Source organism: Argopecten irradians, chromosome 14, assembly GCF_041381155.1.
Source record: "Argopecten irradians isolate NY chromosome 14, Ai_NY, whole genome shotgun sequence".
Taxonomy (NCBI): domain Eukaryota; kingdom Metazoa; phylum Mollusca; class Bivalvia; order Pectinida; family Pectinidae; genus Argopecten; species Argopecten irradians.
Genome location: NC_091147.1, coordinates 23,504,678 through 23,526,272, shown reverse-complemented (window position 1 = coordinate 23,526,272; position 21,595 = coordinate 23,504,678). Strand labels below are relative to the sequence as shown.

Genomic DNA, 21,595 nt, shown 5'->3' with positions numbered 1-21,595 from the left:
CACCAGACAGACAAGAAATTGCGCTCGTGATAATGCACCAATTTATGAATGACCTTCGTGCTGTCCTCAAAACTAGTCTGCTAAAAAGTACTTTTCCCTGTGGATTCTAAGTTTATGTATTAAGTTACACAAGTGCATCCCATTATCTCTCTAAATGGTTTCCATAGCCTAATATTGCGACCTGTAGAAATAATGAAGATTGTTTGGTACAAAGTTCCAGTCGCAGTAAGTCTTTATACTACCAGATACAAATTAAAGGTAATGACGAAATTACTACATACCTAACTAGCACCAGTTGGGTATTTGTAATGCTTTTGATGAATGACTTTGTATAACTGTAATATGCATGTTCATCTGTATGACTTGAAAGAGTTGTAATACCTGTCAAAGAAACGCTATTCATATGCACAAGTTCATGTAAGTAGGACATGGAGTGTGTTTGACCAGGATAGCATCACTTCATTACGTGCTGGTGCAACTGGCGATGCCCAGCCCATCCGTAAAACACGTGGTGTTGTTTCGGCGCGTGGTCTGGAGCTGACCGCGCGTGCGTTTGCATTGCATTATGGTAGATATACATGTGTTTTATTTATCCATGGTTGGGGAGATGAATGGAAAGGTCATATTATGGGATGTATGTGATACAGTTTCTGCGTAGGGGTTATCAGTAGAGTGTGCAACCTATCTCACGGTGTTTATGATCTCACGTCATTGTGTGGAAAATGTCAAAACGCGCTTATTGAAAGAAAATCTCAAATGGATTAATAATGCATATTCATATAACTACCTACATATAAATGTTAATTAACACAATATTTTGTTTTACATCTTGTGAACTGATGGTACGTTTAAGTACTCAGTGTTGATCTATACTAACTGTGGAAGGGGAGGTACTTTTGTGTACACTGGTCTGATAATTACGGTAATGACGGCAGTTTTATTCCGGTGTAGACTATAGTTACCTAGATACAGACAGGTAAAATCCACAGGTGTAGTAAGACAATCTTAAGCAGTGAAGACCACACGACCAGGGTATAAGATAGAACTACCAGAATACATTTACTATAAGTCACCATGCAGGGCTACACAAGATATTCTGTGTGCGGACTATGTATGGTTCTGTTTTTATTCACACAATATGGGACTTTTGCGGACAGTTCATGTGATTCTATGACTGAAATGCCAACCGAGTCCCTAAAGCATGTAATCATTGGGAGATGTGTACAATACCAAACCTTAGTCAACCCTGCGCCATTCTGCACCAAGTAAGTTCATTGTGTGTTTCAAGATATATGGAAGTTTTGCTTTGTGTGATATTTGTTTTGGTTTCGATATTATGCCTTATCTCAATCGTGTATTGTTCGTAAGAAGGTTGTCATTGTTTCTTTTTACTTCTTTCTTTTTCTTTTCTGCACTTTTCTTGTCTTTCTTTTTTCTATCTTTCCTTTTTTGGGGGGGATGACAATTAATTACACAGAGTTGTTATGCTACGGTTAATTACCTTGTATATGCAGAGAAATACAAAATTTCATTCTCCGATAACGACACTAGTGTCCTGGGTTATTTTGTGCAACCTTTGTTATGTATTTCCAGCATTGAACTTTATTTTATGTTCACTATGTAAAAATGTTCTTTTATTGATCCGAGTGAATTATACCTTTTTGACACAATCACTTACATTTATGGTGCCTGTCTGTCACATATTGATCCATTTTATTGTCAACATATACAATATATAAATACATGGATTCCAATCTTCTCGTCTGTATCCGAGGTAAAGAGGCACCAGTGGGAAAAACATACATTCTCTCACTAGTTCAAGCCACAGGTGGTAGACGAGTTCCTGTGACCCATAGATAAAGAATTTATTTATTTTTGAAAATGGTTGACAGTAAGGCCAATGCACGTAATCTTATCATTAAATATACTACCATTTTCGATACTCCATGGGCTACTTTCACTCACTTTATATCCACCCCTGGTCTATCTCATAGTAAAACTGGAGGCAGCTCAGGAGGGAAAAAACTGACCAATCACAGGTCTGCAGAGACTTCCTTTGAAGATTTCAGAGAGAGCGACGTCCGACTTCAAAGCTACACGCAGTCAACCACAATGTACCATTATTTGATTCTTTTGATGTACACCAAAGGAACAAATTTAGCTGAAATATGTTGCCTTCAGTTTTACTATGAAATAGTCCAGGGGTTGATATAACGTCAGTGATAGTAACCCTTGGACTATCGAGGATACTGTGACCGAGAAAGAAGTTACTGAAAAATAAATGTTTGATAGTACAGTCAAGGCACATGTTCTTACAATTTACTCGCCTTATACTAGGGTCCAAAGATAAAAGTCAGTCGTGCTTACCACTGCCGTGCACAACTGGACAACACAGAAAATTGACCTCCCTGTTTAACCCCACATAACTAACAAGGGACTCCGACCTGACCTTAATCATTATTCATATCATGATATCCTAACCCCCGGGTATCTGTAAACAAAAAATAATGCTTATCGGTCATTGCCACCAGAGGGCCCAAATTGACACTCTTCCTTTATATTTGTCTTTGCGATTAGATATCAGGGGCGTAGCTAGAGTCTTTTACATGTGCAAGCCCAGGCAAAGGGTCTGGGGGCCGCCTAGGCCCCCAGCGGATCCAGGGCAGCGCCCTGGTTAGGGGGTTCAGGGGGGGCGAAGCCCCCCGACGGAAAATCGTTTTAAGGAAATGTTTAGCACCGAAAATGATATTTGATAATGCTTGGTATTGCTAAACTATATTTATTAAAATCAAAGGTATAGGACTGTTTTCTACCTGTACCTGATAATTATGCGTTAATGTTTAGTACTTAAAAAGTATATGAAAATCTCATGATAAGTCCTGCATGTATCTTGAGTGACTCTAATGGAATTTGATGATAGATTGACGGAACTTTCTTACGTTATCGAATTTTTTATGTGTAAAAATCGAATTATACATATATGTGAAAAAATGAATGAATATAAAAACAGCGCCTCATATTGTAAGGCATAAAAGTCGCACTGATTGAAAAAAATAGTATTTTGTCTTCTTAAAGTCTATCTTGATGGGAAGTTTTAATTCACTATACAATGTATCGCTCCAACAAGAGTATGTGTCAGTATATTGTGCATTTACTAAATAGGAATTTTCCGCTAAGCCTGCCTATATTATAAGTTTTTTTTTTTTGTCTAATATATAGACTTTATATTTGGCAAAAAAAGATAAATAAAAAGCATAATAATATAAGCATGTTTTAGCGGACTATCTAAGTAGAATCTACTCTGTGTCACTATAATTTGCGAGGTGTCACTTTCGATATTTCATCTGTCGTCCTTTGACTTTGCGTGTCTTTCGTTTTAATCTTGAACACGCCATCTTGTGTCTTAGAAAATTCATATTAAAGGGACAATTCACTCAGGCTAATTCTTTTACATAACCAAGAGGCAAAATATGGCATAAATGTATTGTTCTACATTTCTTATGAAACATATAACATAAGATATTGACAAATTCCACGTGATTATTTAGTATTTTAATTGGTACCGTTGTAGTTACAAATCGTTGATCAATACGATTAAGCAGGTACAATATGTACGCTGTACCCATACCCGAGCCAAAGTCACGCACGTTAAACAAATGAACTACATAACCACTGTGGAGGTGATATAATGATTTTTTAGGCAAAACAATTCACCTAATAAGGTAAACACACTTCTGTCAGAGCGATTTGAGCAGTTCTAGACAAAAGTAGCATTACTCTACGAGCAAGGGACTGGGTTCGGCATACAAGATATTCGACCACAATGTGTAATGGCGGACAGCGAGTGAGTTTGAACATTCCACACGCATTTCACCACCATGGGATTTTCTGACATATCACAGTAAAACCACAGGTCTAATTTCCATTAGAACTGGGGGTTTTCCGATATATATACAAATTTTAATGTTCTCGTAGAATGAATTGTCACTTTAACGCATAACGTATATTTCAGTATTATTTATTTTAGATAAATCATCTACGTAAACGTTTAGGTTATTTTAACTTTGATTTTAATTTACATTCAAGACTTTGACGGATCTACATAGATGTTTTAACTTTACAAGACAATGAATAACCCATACTAGGATTTTTTATGTGCAAGCCCGGGCTTTTTTTAAAGAGCAAGCTACGCCCCTGGATATTTATTCTTACGTCAAATGTTTATGAGCACAAAGTCATACATCGAAAACGACATATTTTTGTCCATAAACTAATAACGTTGCTGTCCATTAAACTACTCGCAGACAGCAATACTGCAAAGACGAACTAGCCAGACAAAGGATCCCTGTTGATTTTATGATTAAAGTCCCATTATGTTTTTATGAATGCTCTACAAACTAAACAGCGATGATCCTTATGAATTTATCTTTACTTAATTTTGTTCAAATATGTACAGTTTCGACAAAAATGCATATTAGAAATACATTTTGTATATATCAATACTGTAGAACACGTAAATGTGTATGTCTGAAAATAGCCTATGTGCCTATACGTACCCGGATGATCACCAGGTAAATCCCAGTGACACCACGGGGAAATTTAGAACATGTTTAGATTTATTCAATGTTTTTCAATGTTCATCCTTATAAAACTGGTTCTTCTTTCCAAAATAAAAAACACGATACTTCAGTAGAACTATATACTCAATTCTGACGACTTTAATCACCCACTTGTACGCAAAAACTACAAAAGAGCGAAGTATTACTAAGTAGAGAATACCCTTAATTGCCTCTTAATCGAGTGCGTGTACCCGCTTCGCTCTTACCTGTGTAGAGTGCATTGTATGGTCTCGAGCAAAAATTCCAAAGTAATTGACTTTCCATGGTTAACTCCCTACCTGTTTTCATATGACCAATCTCTGATAATAGTTTTTAAAGGATTTTAAGTAGGATTTTAATTAATGTTTAAAGAGACTCATTTATAAAAACGACGGAAATAAGATGACAAAGCATTAGCATCATCTGTCAATATCTATCAGTTGACAAAAATACCTTGGGTCAAAGGTTATATGAAGCGGTTCTCATGTGTGATGTTTACCCATGTGTGGGCTGTGGCACCAACAGAGCGTAACAACAGGATTCCCTGGTATTCCCCCATAATGGGACTTTAATTTTCGTTACATATTACATTGTAGAATAAATAATTTTTTTTTCATTCAAAATCCGACTTCCTGATTGGTAGAATCTTTTTCCTCATACTAATGAAGAAACAAATCTGAGAATGGCGCGAAAACCCGGCGTCATAATGACGTGACAATATTGACGTCGACGTTGCTTATTGATTTGGAAAAAATAATCCATTGGAAAATCAAATATCAATATCAAATAGTCGGGGGGAAATCTTCAAGTTTGCAAACAAAAAAAGAAACATATCAAGTTCTCTTAAACACGATATGTTCAGGGTTAATGATGAACATTGCAAGTTTGGTTTTTATTGTGAAGACGCATACCATTACTTGCTTTGGTGATCTAAATCAGTTCATATTTTTAATTTTACTGAAACATTTATCCCCGCTGCGAAAAGATATTCTAACCCCTCCTCACACACATAGCCGCTCTTGATATAAGCGTCGAAAAACCAAGAAAAATAATAAAACAGTTGTAACTTTTGATGAGGTCGATGCATATTTTTATTGACCAAAGAAAAAAATATTGACCGAGGTTATGTAATTATAATTGTGTAATATTACTCTTATAAAGTGAAAAATGCGAAAACTAAATTACCTGTAAAAACTGACCAATTATTTGATACATTCAAACCTCTCCATAAATGTATGGATGTTTGTAATGTAAGTGGTAAACATTGCTCGATTACAATAGATAATGAGGTAATTAGCATTGTCCTAAATACGGTTTGTAAGTTTAATTACATATCTAGATTAAAAAAAAAACCGTGTAAGAAATTTATATATTATAGTGTAAGAAAAATTTCTATTTATATATATTATAGTATATTTCGCCCTCTCCCTCTCCCTCTCTTATAGAATGCAAATGGGGTTTGTCATCTATGACAAGGCTTCTCATTTATAATTATACGAGACTGTGTAAAGTAATTGACATACTTCCATTCCATGGTTGGCTATAATGCCATTATTTCAAGTAAACGCCGATTTCAACAACAATAATATTTAATCAATCCATTTAGTACGTGTCGAGCATTTTACAGCTTATGATAATGAAGGCATATACATTTATAAATGCCAAGCCATATCATCTCATGATACACTGAAATACCCTATATGTTAATGTAAAATGCCTATGTTTGCTTTAAAAAGTGTAAAAAAGAAGTCATCACTATATTCAGTAACAAATATATTTTCCATTTTTTCCTACTATTAAAACAATTGTGAAGGCCTTGTGATAATTATATCATCCGGTTTTAATTACCAATATTTATAACAAGAGAACAGATATGTTACCGCTGTTAATAAAATCATCAAAAGTATTGCAGAGAAGTGAAACCGCTGAAAAGTACATTTTCTTTGATGCATTTTGACGAATTTATGAAACAGAAAAACATAATAATCCTCTCAGGTTTCTATGTTGTAACATATACATTACTGTTTAAAGCAGGATTTTAATGTCCTATACAGTAACTTGTAATTTATACAAATAAAAAATGACTGACATGTGCACATGCAGATATAAGTGCAGTTTGGTAATAAGGAAAACTATAGAACAAAAATGCTTTGGTACTATTTTTAAATGAAACTATTCGAACACACTTATGAATTATACAAACCAATATTCACAATTGAACTTTTCATAACTGCAATTGGTAAAGTTGAGTTGCTTTTGAGATGAGCAAATGTTTTTGAATGGAAAGAAAACTGCAAAACCGAAGCGAAAATTCAGTTACAGTGTATATATATGTGGTATTTCTATTGACAAACCTCAATTTAGTTCATTTTAACAAAGTCACGTATCTGTTACTTATCAAAATATGGTGATTGACTGTAACAATTATAACTTTTCTGTGAGTAAAGATAGGATCCAGTCCTTTTGGATTTAAAAAGTGGAGATATTTGCCAAACAAATGACAATATATAAGAACTTTGTTTTCAATTTTTATTTTTTTATGTTTTTATTTCTGAACACATGCAAATTAGTGGAGAATGAACAAATAGTAGATTATGTAATTACAAGGTATAGTTATCTCTGATTACAGCAAGATGACGCGAATCCAGTGTCAGGCAAAACAAAGTTAATACTCACTTTCTTATTACAGAATGAAAAACTGCACACACTTATGGGAGCTTTTCCTGTCCGGGTTTGCGTACCGGTCACCATGCAATACATCAAATGAAAGTTTCCAGCCCTTTATAGACGCAGCCTACCATGACACCCCACGGGACAAGGTATATAATTATACAATTATATAATGTTGTTCATCCTCGATACTCCAGTTACTCTCACTGTAGTAATTCCGTCTTTGCATATTACAGAGTTAGCTCCCCTGCGTGTAGGTATCTTTTGGTACGTCATTATTTTGTGAGCGCAATACACGTCGTTTTCTCCGAAAAGTATGACATTTACGCTCACATTAGACATGACGTCACAATCAATACCTACCCGCAAGGGCAAATAACTCTGGAATATTTTAAGACAGAATATCTACTCCTGGAATATGTCATAACAAATTTGGAGGCACTGTGCGAGACAATGGACGAGCAGGTAGTTTGATCCATACATCAAAAGAATCGAATAACGGTACATTGCATGACATTGAAGTTAAGCGTCACTCTCTGTAAATCTTCAAAGGAAGTCTCTGCAGGCATTTGATAGGTCAGTGATTATGTCATCTGGAATGGATAAATAAAGATGTGTGGTCATTCAAGAACTAGTCAATGTTGTTTGAAGAAGAAAGTAAAAGGGTTCAATGAAAAACCAACGACCTTGTTTTAATTGTAAGAGGAATCGTCAGCACGATGTGTTTCTTAAATAATATGCAGATCTACATTTGGTATGTTTTAGCTGATCTTCTGGTCCGGGGTGTATGATTTTGTGACCAGGTACTCAAATGGTGGTAGAAAACGGACGTCTATATCTGATACCCTGACAGGTGGGTGGAAACAGATGTAAAAATTAGATAAAGTACTTATGACATTGGACCTGTCAATGTCTGTAAACTTTACGATGTCATTGTTACCGGTACTGGATTTCATCTGCGAAATTAATACGTTTAAAATATACTATACGTACTCTTCAAGCGGTATCATAAAATTGTTTGATTTTTCCGTTTTTACAAATCGTGTTTAACCCCTGAAAATAACTGGTATATTGTACATATAATTTGAGAATGAAACATAACCCATACATAAACAGATGATTATTACGAAGAGAAACGCTTATACTACAGGAACGTATGGCTCTAGTCTTAATCCTTCAGTAGTCATCATAGAAATCCATACTTTGTCATAATCAATTTTGAGTTTAGAGAAGAAAACATATGCATGTCTGGATTTTCTCTTCAAATCTATACTGTAAACCAATACCAATCGATAACCTAAACCTGTGTAAAAACAAGATAAAATAGTTTCTAAAATAAGGAATTTCAGACTCTAATAGAGTGGTCGCATTAAGCAGGAGATTTCTACAGCACAGATGGTCGCAAAGTCAGGTTTTTAATGTAGAATATCAGATGTTATTAACGATCGATGTTTGCCTTATAAATGTATATATTTTTCTCGGCTGACTTTTAAATAATTAATTTATGTTAGGATACATGGTGGACGGTCTGACATTTGCGGAAGTACTACCTCAGTAGATGGGAACGAGGCTAACCTAACGGCTTGTATCAGATGTCCACAGTCTGCGTATTCTGCCTTCTGGTCCCCTGCTTCAATTAGTGTAAGAAATGTTTATTTATTCATTAAAGTTATATCTGCTGTATTTTTCATACTTACGAATCAAGATAAGCTTTTAATATGTTATTCACCACCAAAAGTTACCAACATTTTGAGAATTACAGTACTTTCAATTCATTGGTTTTTATTTTACAATAACAAATAATAGCTGAAAATGATTTCTAGTAGTACTCCCAAAATCATTATGTTTACATCTATAGTGAAGTGAAATGAGTACATACGGTCAGGTCATGAAGCCAAATTGTGGTCTACAATTTTATTTCACATTTTTCAGTGTTAATTAGTATTTTTAAAATGATTTCTACAGGAATGTTTCCGTCTAAATACACACTTTGCATAATAAAAAACAATTTTACATTTACATTATTTCTCTGTTGCAACTAACATTTATAAGGCATCTTAGGCCATTTCAATTATTTTCACAGCTTAATTCATTAAACCTGAAATAAAGAGATGAATGTAGAAATTAGATGTCAAAATTTTCGCCCAGTTACGGCACTTATAACTTAAACATAGCGGTATTGCGGCTTGTTTTAGGCCATACCTTTTTTAATATGTAGTTGTGGTTAAAATCAACATCCAAATGGATATTTTTGCCACTTCATAAGAAATGAAGATCCGAAATCAATATTCACTTATTATTTTACATTGGGTGAACAGAGTTTGACATTATTAAACATTGCATGGTTTAGCTCCATCGCCCTTGTCGTAAACCTGTCTTCTCTATCTTCTTTCTAAATCCGTTTCAATCGTGTTACCGTAGACATATTAGGATTGAATTTAGTCCGGTGTATTTTTAAGACTATACCTTTGAATTAAGATTTCTTGCACCATTTTTGATAAATATTAAAGCAAAAGGTCGTCCACCAACTCATTTAGTGTAACACGCGATCTGATAAAGTTTTTTTTAACATACTTTTGTCAGCCAGGGTCATTTACGTACCAGGCTTATGAGGTGAAGTAAAGCCGGAGTACAAGGAGGAAAAACATATGTAAAGTCTGTTTCCTAGCAACTGCCCAATGATATCGGAATATGATGGAAAATCTTATCCACTCTTCCTAGGGAATATAATGCCCTAGGATACTGTCAGTCGTTAATTTAACCCTCATTTTTACCTGAATGCTTTTACTCTATGATATATCTGTATTGCATTAAAACTTATCGTTCTTTCATGAATTGGGAATGCCTTACACGGATCATTATTTATCAATACGTGAATAAATATGCAGATATATTCAGACATTGATACACGCACTTACCGTGAGTGCCGAGTGTTTCGGGCTGGGTGCAAAACTAGGCTAAAATGTCTGCAATAATAGACCTTATCAGTTCACCTTAACCTCACTGCAACAATAGTAAGCATTGTATACTTATATAAAATTACATGTATTAAGAAACTGTTTAAATTTACTTTTTAAATCAGAATCCAAAATAGTGCATTAAGTTGTTACCAGAAAAAATGTCATTTTAAATTTACCAAACGATTATCCCCTACCTGGAAGTACTTCTATGTCATACCAATCATATAACCATATATTTTGTAATGACTGTACCACATCTCATTTTTATATGAGGTGGTTCAAAAGACAGGTATCCATTGACCTTAATTTAAAAGCTTTTATTTTATAATGCATTAATGATAACAGTACGATTTTGGCGTATTTTAATGACTGCTAAGCGATAATTATTAAAATGTGGTAATTACTGCAATTTGTACACTCACAATATATTATCATCAGTTTTAAGAAGTATTAATACATAATTTCTATGTATAAAAATCTGCTTAATGCAAAATCAGCGTGTGTAATATTCGTTTGATATACATATTTGTATGTACACATGTACTAAATTATGAATATTTTCCTTTGTATACTGTAGTATGCCCTTTACACCAAAGGATCTATTGAGATCATGTTAAACGCCAGCCGGAGCCCATCCTTGAGATCAGATTCGTGTGAGTATAAAAAGTTTTTTTTTTGCGCAGGGGCAACTTGTATTTAACATTATCAGATACGGCAATTAGTGCAATCTGGTGCTATGGTAGTACTGTAGCTAAAACATTATTAAATAAACCAATATGATATAAAATTTTGTATGTAAATAATGAATGATTGAACTGAAAGTCCAACTTGATGTGATTTTGGATTTTGCTTCTTTTTCTGTGCCTTTCCATCCGCGATCCTCCATGGATTACTCTTGCTATCGTTATATCCACTCTTGTATATCATAGTAAAATTAGAGACAGCAGAACAAGACAGGTAATTTTGTCCTTTGGTGTACATCAAAAGAATCGAATAAAGGTACACTTTGGTTGACTGTGTGGGTGTGAAGGTAGACGTCGCTATCTCTGTAATCATCAAAGAAAGTCTTTGCATGCATGTCACATGTAGGATTTTTTCTCTTGGACTGCTTTCCCGAACTAGTGTAACCTAATGTAATATAGAAACCTTTAAACAGTACCCTACTGTTCCAGGTACTTCACAACCAAAGAACTCCCTAATTTAAATCCACCAAATGTCACAGGTGCCCGAGTGATACTTGTACATTACCTGGGACAACAGCCAAAGTAAGTAAAGCGACTATATTTTACTTTGGGGTTAGTTTCGTACAACCACATATTTTGTAAGGAAGATATAAGAAGATGTTTAATATGTGAAAAAATAAATAAAGGATTAAATTACATTCAACATATATTCTTTTATCTAGATTACGAAATTTATTACTTGAAATTATTTTCTGTAAAATTCGCAAATAAGATACATGTCATCGGCTATATGATCCTAGTTTTAGTCACATACAAAGCTTTCCCTTCTCAGTACACCATATTGAGAAATACTGGTTTGTATACAAGCTAATGTCAAAGTTACCTTCCATAGTTTATCAAAGTAGTTTTTATTGCCTGTCTACAAAAGCTTTCCATGAAAAGGAATAAAAATATGTGAGCATTTCTTGAGATTCAAGTATTCATAGATTGCTTTTTTTCTCCATTTTTTTTTCTCAGGGAAAATTGTTCGAGTCCGTCTGTGAAGAACCTGACCAGGCTGTTGACGTCCAAAAATATCCCGTCTGAATGTGTGGAGCAGCCGAGGTAAAATATCACCGTTTTATTAACCAATAAACAATCTGTAGATGACATGGTTACATTGCTATTGCGGGATTCACAATCGGTAAATGACCTCTAAAAATCTGTTCTTAGACATCCATGTAAAGAAATATTGGACAAATTATTTTCATGACATTCTACAGCATCAGACATGGAAATCAATATTTTTATCAATATCTACCCTTTAAGGCCATCTAGGATAGAAGTATCCATGTTGAAACTCATGAATTTCTTATAATTTTGAAATGTACTGCAAAGGTGCGTCATACTCCAATAATCCGAGGTCAAGATTTTAGTTCTTCCAAAGAGCACAGTTATAACAGAAACCCTGCCAAGCTCCTTCATGTGAAACACAAACTTACCCAGGTAGAAAATGACATCATTAAGATATATTGCTATATTGCCAAAGTGCATTCTTAATTTGGTTGACATATGAGCCTATGCATAAAAAGCGTATTAGGATATTGTGCAAAGAACGGGTTAGTCATATTTTTTAGGATATATATACTGTTACCAGTGTTCTTAACTCCCTAATGATCCGGATAAAATTATTTTACACAATAAGCGGTCATCCATCATATCCGTAAGAAAACAGCAACGTTTTTTTATAGTGTATTCATTTAGTAGACTATCTCTATCTACATACACTTACTTTTGATTATGATTGACTTATCATCATACCGATATAAATGGATAGCTAATTTTAATGACCACTGACTAAAGTTCACACACTCAGTGAGCGAGCCGACGCAACTCTTCGGAAAGAAAGATAGTATTAAATGGCCTCAGACGACAATTACATTCGCTCTATGTTATACCAAAGAAAAATGAAAGTTACATGTACATATTTTTTAATTTTTGCAAAAACTTTGATTCAACTAAAATAAAATTTACATGAAAATCTGAAAAAAAGCAAAAACTCACTGCCCAGGCCTAATAATACAATGTCCTTGCAAACCAAATTGAAACAAATTTAGATCGTCGAAATAATAGATAGACCTTATAACTTGATCTATATTCTACCCAATCTATCTTTCTTCTTCCTCTCTCTTTCTGTCGTCTCTCCTTCCTTTTTCATCTCCCTTTTAGTTTCAGATTATATAAGCTTCTATCATTATTTTCCAATGCTAAACCTAAACAAGAATTGTCTATCGTCTCTCCTTCCTTTTTCATCTCCCTTTTATTTTCATATTATATAAACATCTATAATTATTTTTCAATGCAAAACCTAAATAAGAATTGTCAGCATGTATATATTGATAATGATTCATTTACATAAGTATTCTATACATATTTTCTGAATTCTTACATGTATTTGCTATTTATGATAAAGTACGCTTTAAAAGCACAATAATACATGTTGGCAAAAACATATTGGACTGTATTGGGATTGAGCAATGCTTCTGAAATCCTTTAAATGACCCTGAATGTAGTTTAGCGTTCCTAAATCGACAAACTCCAGAAATAATCTCACTCTTTGGTTCTATCATTACAGTGATGTAAGGATGCTACAGTGCGCTGACTTCTCGAATCCTGCCGCCTGTAGAGACATATTTGACACCTCCGGGTCCACCAAACAGATCGTTACCACCAATATCGTCGTGGTTGTTGTTTCTGTAATCGTCTGGTTTGTGTGACATTGATCATCTTCTGTTGATTGCGTTAAGTGTAGCGAGACGTTGTGCAGTCAACCATCGATTTCCACGATGATGTTGATGATTACATGATACTATTTTTTTTTTATTTGTGTATTACAGAGTTATCTGCCCTTGTGGGGAGGTAGCGTAACGCCATTCATTTGAAAGAAAACGACGTGGCATTCGCAATTCCTAATTTGCATATTACAGAGTTATCTGCACTTGCGGGTAGGTATTGATTGTGACGTCATGTGTTTGCGAGCGTAACGTCATACGTTTCGGAGAAAACGACGTATATTGTGTTCACAAAATAATGACGTAACAATCGATACCTACTCGCAAGGGAGCTAACTCTGTAAAATGCAAAGACGGAATAACAATGACGTCACGATAGATACCTACTCAAAGGGGAGGTAACTCTGTTGCAAAAATATGTGTATGTTTATGTGTTTATTTACTAGCTTACATATAGTATGATAACAGATGTCTAACCCACTACCTTACCTATTTTTTATAATATTATATATATCTCTTTATATTTCACTAAAAATAAAGATTGTGTTCGAAATGTATGCTCTGTTATAATCATCGTAACAGTACTGGCAGTACACTGTCAAGGTGTATCATTGTAAACACAGGCGTTTGGCTCTATAGACATTTCTCTCTCTACATATTACATACAGAGAGAAATGTCTATAGAGCCCAAAGCCTGTGTTGTAAGAATTTGATAATCACTTTACATAGCGATACGTGATTTATAATATTCGGTTTGCTGTAAACACTGTAGAACATTTAAATTTTAGCACACAAATGCTTTCAAACAAGTTAGCGCAACGTCATCCTGGATGTTCCATGGGGTACTTTCACTGACGTAAAATCCATCCCTGGACTACTATCTTTTGCAAAACTGAAAGAAACAGAGCCGATACAGGTAAATTGATCCTTTGATATACATCAAAGGCATGTTTACTCTGAGATGGTCCAGAGGTGGTAATAACGTCAGTGATAGCAACCCATTGAGCATCGAGGAAGGCGCATCGATGAATTCTGCGCTTTCATAATTATTGCTGCATCAAAGACTTAATTAGTGCATGTAGTTAGTGCAATCATATTTTAACGCAGAGCTTTTTTGCGAAATGCCCTAGAACAGTATTACCGCTAAAATTTCTTAAGTTTACCGTAATTGACTTATAGGATGTGTTAAAACGTCATGCGATGAAAAGCTTCAAAAACATTTATTCCTTCCTATTATGTCAAAAGTCTTAAATATGTCAGATAAAGGTTTTGTTGCCGATAGGCATGATTAAAAATGCGTGCAAAAATTGAACAAAGACTCGAGATACATACTGGTATCGAATTGTTTACTGTTTAACCAAACTGGTTTTTCAAAAAGAATGACTATCCTCATCTGAAAGGATTCTCGCATCTTCAACTCTGAAATAACAATAAACGAAATCATGCCCTCGTTTGTATTCCTGAAAATGATTACCATAAACATATATAGTAACGGGTTACTGAATTTTCCGCTAGAATAAAAACATTATAAAACGTGAAGGAACAAAGAAAACGCTGTCTTTGTTTTCATCGTTACTTTGTTACCACACATATACAATCAACCAAAATTGTTATTGCATTCACTGCCACAGAGGTTATACATTTTAACCATGAATATTTCTTCCTTCAAAATTTAAAAAAGAAAGAAATTACCCATGAAATTTTATGTTATACAATATCTTCCATTGAAACCGAAAATGAAAGCATACAATCTGTAAAGAACATAATATTAGGCATTTTTGTTTGAAACCTTGGAGTCCCTTCCGTGTCTGAACTGTAACCGAATGTTGGACAGACAGATACATGTATACGACGTCACGTACTTTGACATTGTCCAAACATATTTGTTAGTATCCTCACGCGCCTTGGGCTGAACAATCCCTTGAGTTGTGAGTTCGTGTGTGAGTTCGTGTTATTATCTGTGTATGTTTGAATGATATCATATTAGATATCTGATGCATAGCGTTGAAGTATATGAGATAAGTTATTCAGAATCGGACAAAGGGGCCACACGAAGACACGGAAATGAATAATACCTCAATAATCATAATTCTGAGTAGAGGATATACTTATATGTACATATCCTGGTATGGAAATGAAAAAAAGAGAAACATACATTATTTCACCAGACGAACTGCATTACCGATAGCTTTGTTATATCCATTGTTTTCTAAGAGACGGCCATCATGAAGGACTATCAGTCGGGTCTGTAATAAGATAATGACTAACTACATAAAGTCTTCTATATGGCGTAACGTATTTGAAACGATTCTTTTTTCCGCCGCCGTTTCGTCGGTTCATTCACTGATAGTGTATGCACTTTAGTCAGTTATCATTAAAGTGAAAGTACAATCGCATTAAATTATTTGCTATCCCATTCATCTCGGTATGATGATGAGTCTATCTTACACCAAACGTAAGTGGAAACAGATAGTCATCCTCGATACTCCAGGGAATAGTATCACTGTCATAATGTCCACAAAAGTAACACCAAATGTATCGAGAATGACAGCGAATTTACTAGATGAATGCACTATAAAATATCTAATGTTAGAACTTACGGAGATGATGGATGCCCGCCTATTTTGTAAAATACATTTTATCCGGATCATTAAGGAGATAATAACACTATTAAACAGTGTATATCCTCAGAAATATGACTAGCTAGTCATTTGCACAATATTCAAATATCTTCTTTATGTATAGGTCCACATGACAACAAAATCAAGAATGCACTTTGGCAATATATCTTAATGATGTCATTTTCTACCGTGGAGGTTCTTAATGATGTTATTTTCTACCGTGGAGGTTTGACAGAGCTTTGGCAGTTTGTTCTGTTGTACCTACAAACTAATAAAAAAGACTACTTAAAGCTAAAAAAAATGTTTATGGGGTTTTGTGGAAGGTTTTCGTATTTATCTAATTTTCACCTGTCAGGACATCAGATATCTAAAGATGGTTGTTTTCTGCCAACATTTAATAAAATGTGTGTACCTGCTCACCAAATTATACACCCCGGACCCAATCTGATTAAAATCAGCTGTTTGATTCTCCGCTAACTTCGTGCTCCGCTACAGGACGAAGTTAGCGGAGTATCAAACAGCTGATTTTAATCAGATTGCCCCGGACCAGAAGATGAGCTAAAACATTTAATCATCAGTCTACATCTTATTTCTAAAAAAATCGTTTTAACGATTTCTCATACAATGATAACTAAACAGTTTGGTATTAAGAAACCCTCCTGTCAATATAGTGTCTAGGTCGTTGGTTTGCCATTGAAAAACATTTTATCGATAACAAATAAGCTTGCGCAGTCATTTTTATCGTTAGCGTGTTAGATATGGCAAATATCTTGTAGTAAGAGTAAAACCATCCTTGATATTCAAGGGGTTCCGATCACTTATTATCTCTACACCCATAGACTATCTCCTAGTCAAACTGAAGGCAGCTCAGAGGAAAAATTCTGAACCAATCACAGGCCAGTAAAATTTTTCTTTGAAGACTACAGACGACGCCCAACTTCAAAGCCACGCAATCCATCACAGTATAGCGTTATACGGACATCAAAGGACTAAATTACCTGTTCTGTAGCCTCCAGTTTTACTTTGAGATCGTCCAGGGGTGTAAAGAATGTAAGTGATCGGAGCCCCTGGAGTATCGTGGATGGAGAAAAACATGTAAAATATAATGTAAAAACGGTTTTACTATATGTAGAATAAAGGTTAGTATATAGACATTTGAATATAGACATGTTTATGATTGCATAAACATTGATATAACAATAGGAAAAGTAGAAACAACAGCTGGAAGAAACATAAAAATACTAAAGTAAAATGTTTTATGTGTGGCGTTTTGATGAGTAGTACGATATGTACACTGTCACCTTTATCAAACAAATGACTAATACGATATGTACACTGTCACCTTCATCAGACAAATGATCAGTACGATATGTACAATGTCACCTTCATCAGACAAATGACTAGTACGATATGTACACTGTCACTATCATCCGACAAATGACTAGTACGATATGAACAATGCCACCTTCATCAGACAAATGACTAGTACGATATGTACACTGTCACCTTCATCAGACAAATGATTAGTACGATATGTACACTGTCACCATCATCAGACAAATGACTTAGTACGATATGTACACTGTCACCTTCATCTGACAAATGACTAGTACGATATGTACAATGTCACCTTCATCAGACAAATGACTACGATATGTACAATGTCACCTTCATCAGACAATGACTAGTACGATATGTACACCTTCATCAACAAATGACTAGTACGATATGTACAATGTCACCTTCATCAGACAAATGACTAGTACGATATGTACAATGTCACCTTCATCAGACAACTGATTAGTACGAAATGTTTGTTGAAGAACAAAAAATCATTTCTGAAGTAAATTACTAAATTGATTTTAAATATTTTATCAATTATGTAGTCTTGTTTTAATGTTATATTAAAGAATTTGGTTAAACAAAATGTTTAAATTTACTTTTTTGAAATGTTATTGCATTTATTGTGTTAAAGTTTATTTAAGTGTTTTTATTTAATATTAATGTTTCGAAAATAATAATATCATGAGATTTTGATATTGCATTACGTCGTGTTGAAAACAAAATCATTGCTTAAGTGTATTGACTACCAGGTATATAAATTTTAATTTTTAATCATGAATTATATGACTTTATTGAGATGGAGCATAAATTGTTTTGAAAAAATAGCAATTTAGAGAAAAAAGATTGATAGAATTATGTATAATGGAATTTCATCACTGTTGGAGCACAGGGACATATATTACATGTTACATAGCATATATAAACTGTTGGTTAAAAATTTGGTGCCAGGTCGCTGTGTACTGGAGAGACATTTTGAGTGACATGCTGAGGTTTTCTTGTTTGATCCCCTTTTGAAGTCTTTGATTTTTATATATCCATCATTCATTACAAGTGTATATATGTTAAACCTTGATTTTTCTTAACTCATATAATAGAAAAATAAATGCTAAATATTACACAATCATTACCCTGTAAATTGCTTTGACATATGCTTGTTTATGCTAAATTGTAAATTTCATGTTTTTCAGGTCACCTGGTCAAGGTCATGGTGACCTATATTGCGACGTTCTTTTGTCCGTCTCCGTCTGTTGTCCCCTTGTCTATAAACATTTCCTTGTGAACATGAAAACTTGAGTGAATGTCAACTGAGCATAATGAAAATTTTGTATGTAGCCTTATATTTGTAAGATCTTGGACAAGTTCGAAAATCAAATTTTGTCTGCAATGTACATTTCATTTACTGATTGAATTAACCTTAGCAATAATATTGCTATGGACCTTGTGAACATAAGTTCCTAAAATCTGTGTTTTTCGACACAAGATTACGGAGTTATTGCCCTTTACAATAATATTGCTACATTTGTCTTGTATTTGACTTTGTGAACCCAATAATTTAAGTAAATATTCGTAAAAAAGAAAGGTTAGTGAGTCTAGCTGTTGGCAGCCTAACAACAGTAATATCTTGGATGACTTTGAAAAACAGAAGTATTCGATTAACTTATGGAGTTATTGCCCTTTGCAATATACTTTTTGTACACAATTAATATGAGTAAATTTACTGTTGATTTGCAGCCTAACAATTCTTATGCAAAATTTAAACATGGACATTTTCGGACATTTGGAGTTAATGCCCTTGGTAATAATAACTGAATGGACTTATTAATACAAATAGAGAATGTTCATTAAAGTCTGTGAAACTTTTTACAAAATTTCATGTCATAATCAGGTGACTGGTAAGGCCATTGAGCCTCCATGATTTCAATGACTGTGTTTGAAAAGGTGATATATTTTTGTATGTGCATTAAAATTTTTTTTATTTCATTATGAGTCAATAATCAAATCCATTCCTTGATAATTCTTTCCAGAGTTTTTTTATACTATCAAATTATCACAGATCCACTGTACATTTGTATGTGCCTTAATCTTTATGCTTGGGCTTTAATTTTTATGACTTGTTATTGATAATAGCACACAAAACTTTAATACATGCATGTAAGTGACCTTTGGATGACGTTATCAATGAAACTTTTGAAATTCCTTAAATTTTTCATGATAGTTTTTGTTGTCTCCAGGAGGAGCAAGATTTGTATTAAAACTGTTAAAATTACATGTAATTGTTTTTTGTTATTACGTTTTAATTACAGCAACTTCAAATATTAAGGGAAGGTTTATTCCTCAGCGAAAAAAAGAATTACGACCCAATACGCACCCAGAGAATTTACAAAATACACCGATTCAGCAATACAAGGAACTCTTCTGGGAAGGAGATAGAAAACATTGATTTGGTCATAAGGGGGAGGGGCGCTTATTGGGTTGAATACAATAATAAGTTTACAAATTTTTCTATCTGCACTAAGACTTGTGAATTTTGAAAGCTTATTGTAGACAAATGCAGTAAACTCCTCTAGTTTTGAATTTTTCGAGGAGGTGATCAAGGTTATATACTAGACCATGCATTGATATCCTCATTATAAGGGTACATAGTAATTAGGTTGTAAATCTGTCTGTCCATATTGTCTTTTGGATAAGATCACCTATAGTCATTATGCTTCGCTCATTGTTGTCCACCATGCATTAACTTTCCACAATATTTTCTCAATAGGCCCTGGATACTGATATTTGGCCTGTAACATGCTTGGATGAAGGGCTACCAAGTTTGTTCAAATGAATGATATTGAGGTTCATTCAAGGTTACAGAGTTCAAATAGGCTAAGAAAAAACTTGTCAATAACTACTAAGAGTATATCTATTGTGTAAATAACATTACTGTGAGTGTTTTATGCTTGAAGATCGCAATATTAAGCACTTGCAAAAATAAATATCCATTCTTATAGTAACATATGAAGTCAGGGAAATATTGAAATATCTGTGATTAGAGATAACACAAACTCTCCAACACTGTCTCAATAGATTTAATCTGTTTATCAAATAAAATAATAAAACGCATATATTACAAAAACGTGTGTTGTACACAAATTCTGGATATGACAAAGATCAGGTCCCGATTTCTCGAAACAAACTTTAAGTCGAAATCTGACTTAAGTCAAAAATCTTAATTTGAGTTACATAAGGAGAAAAAACTTGAGTTTTGACTTAAGTCTGCACTTTTTCCTCGAGAAATCGGAGCCTGGTACTTGCCATCACAAAATATTTCTGAAATAATACATTTCTTTAACTCAGTAACTGACTGAAATAGTGAGTAAAATTATTACAGTGTACCTTGTCTAAAACCGGATGTCACCGGTACCAGCATATTTGGTCGGTATAGCCAGGTTTTCAGATTATACAGGTTTTACTTACTATACACAAACTCATTGACCCCTGGAAATTCATAATGAACTTTCCAAGCCATTGAATTAAAAGAGTTTAAAAGAGTTTTCAAGGGCGAAGGAGTTAAAAACCTCATACAATTATGCCAGAATACAACGGGTTTCCAGATTAGACAAGGTCCAGTTTTGACAGGTTTTTACTGTACTCAGACCAGTTATCACACTTAATGGAATGACTTCATTATTTTGGACATTCAAGTTATAGCCATTCTTAACCCGAGCTGAAAATTACAATAATACCATTTTGTAGTACCCAAATTCTGATCTACTAGAGTTACTTCCCTTTCTGTCACTCTGTCCAATCAGAACTCTTCGAATCTAAAACAATACCTCGACTATAATGTGTAATTTCATATAAAAGGTGTAAGACTATATAAGAAAACCAAACATTTTCTTTGCCGGAAAACCTAATTACGCCCTAAGGGAGCATAAGAAAATGAACTGTTATTGAAATGTTGAC

The 21,595-nt window shown here is 34.1% G+C and overlaps 1 pseudogene; it reads left to right on the top strand.

Moving 5' to 3' along the window:
* Positions 1-480: 480 nt before the first annotated feature.
* On the top strand, positions 481-14,245 carry LOC138307729 (ADP-ribosyl cyclase/cyclic ADP-ribose hydrolase-like; annotated as a pseudogene).
* The last annotated feature ends 7,350 nt before the right edge of the window (positions 14,246-21,595 follow it).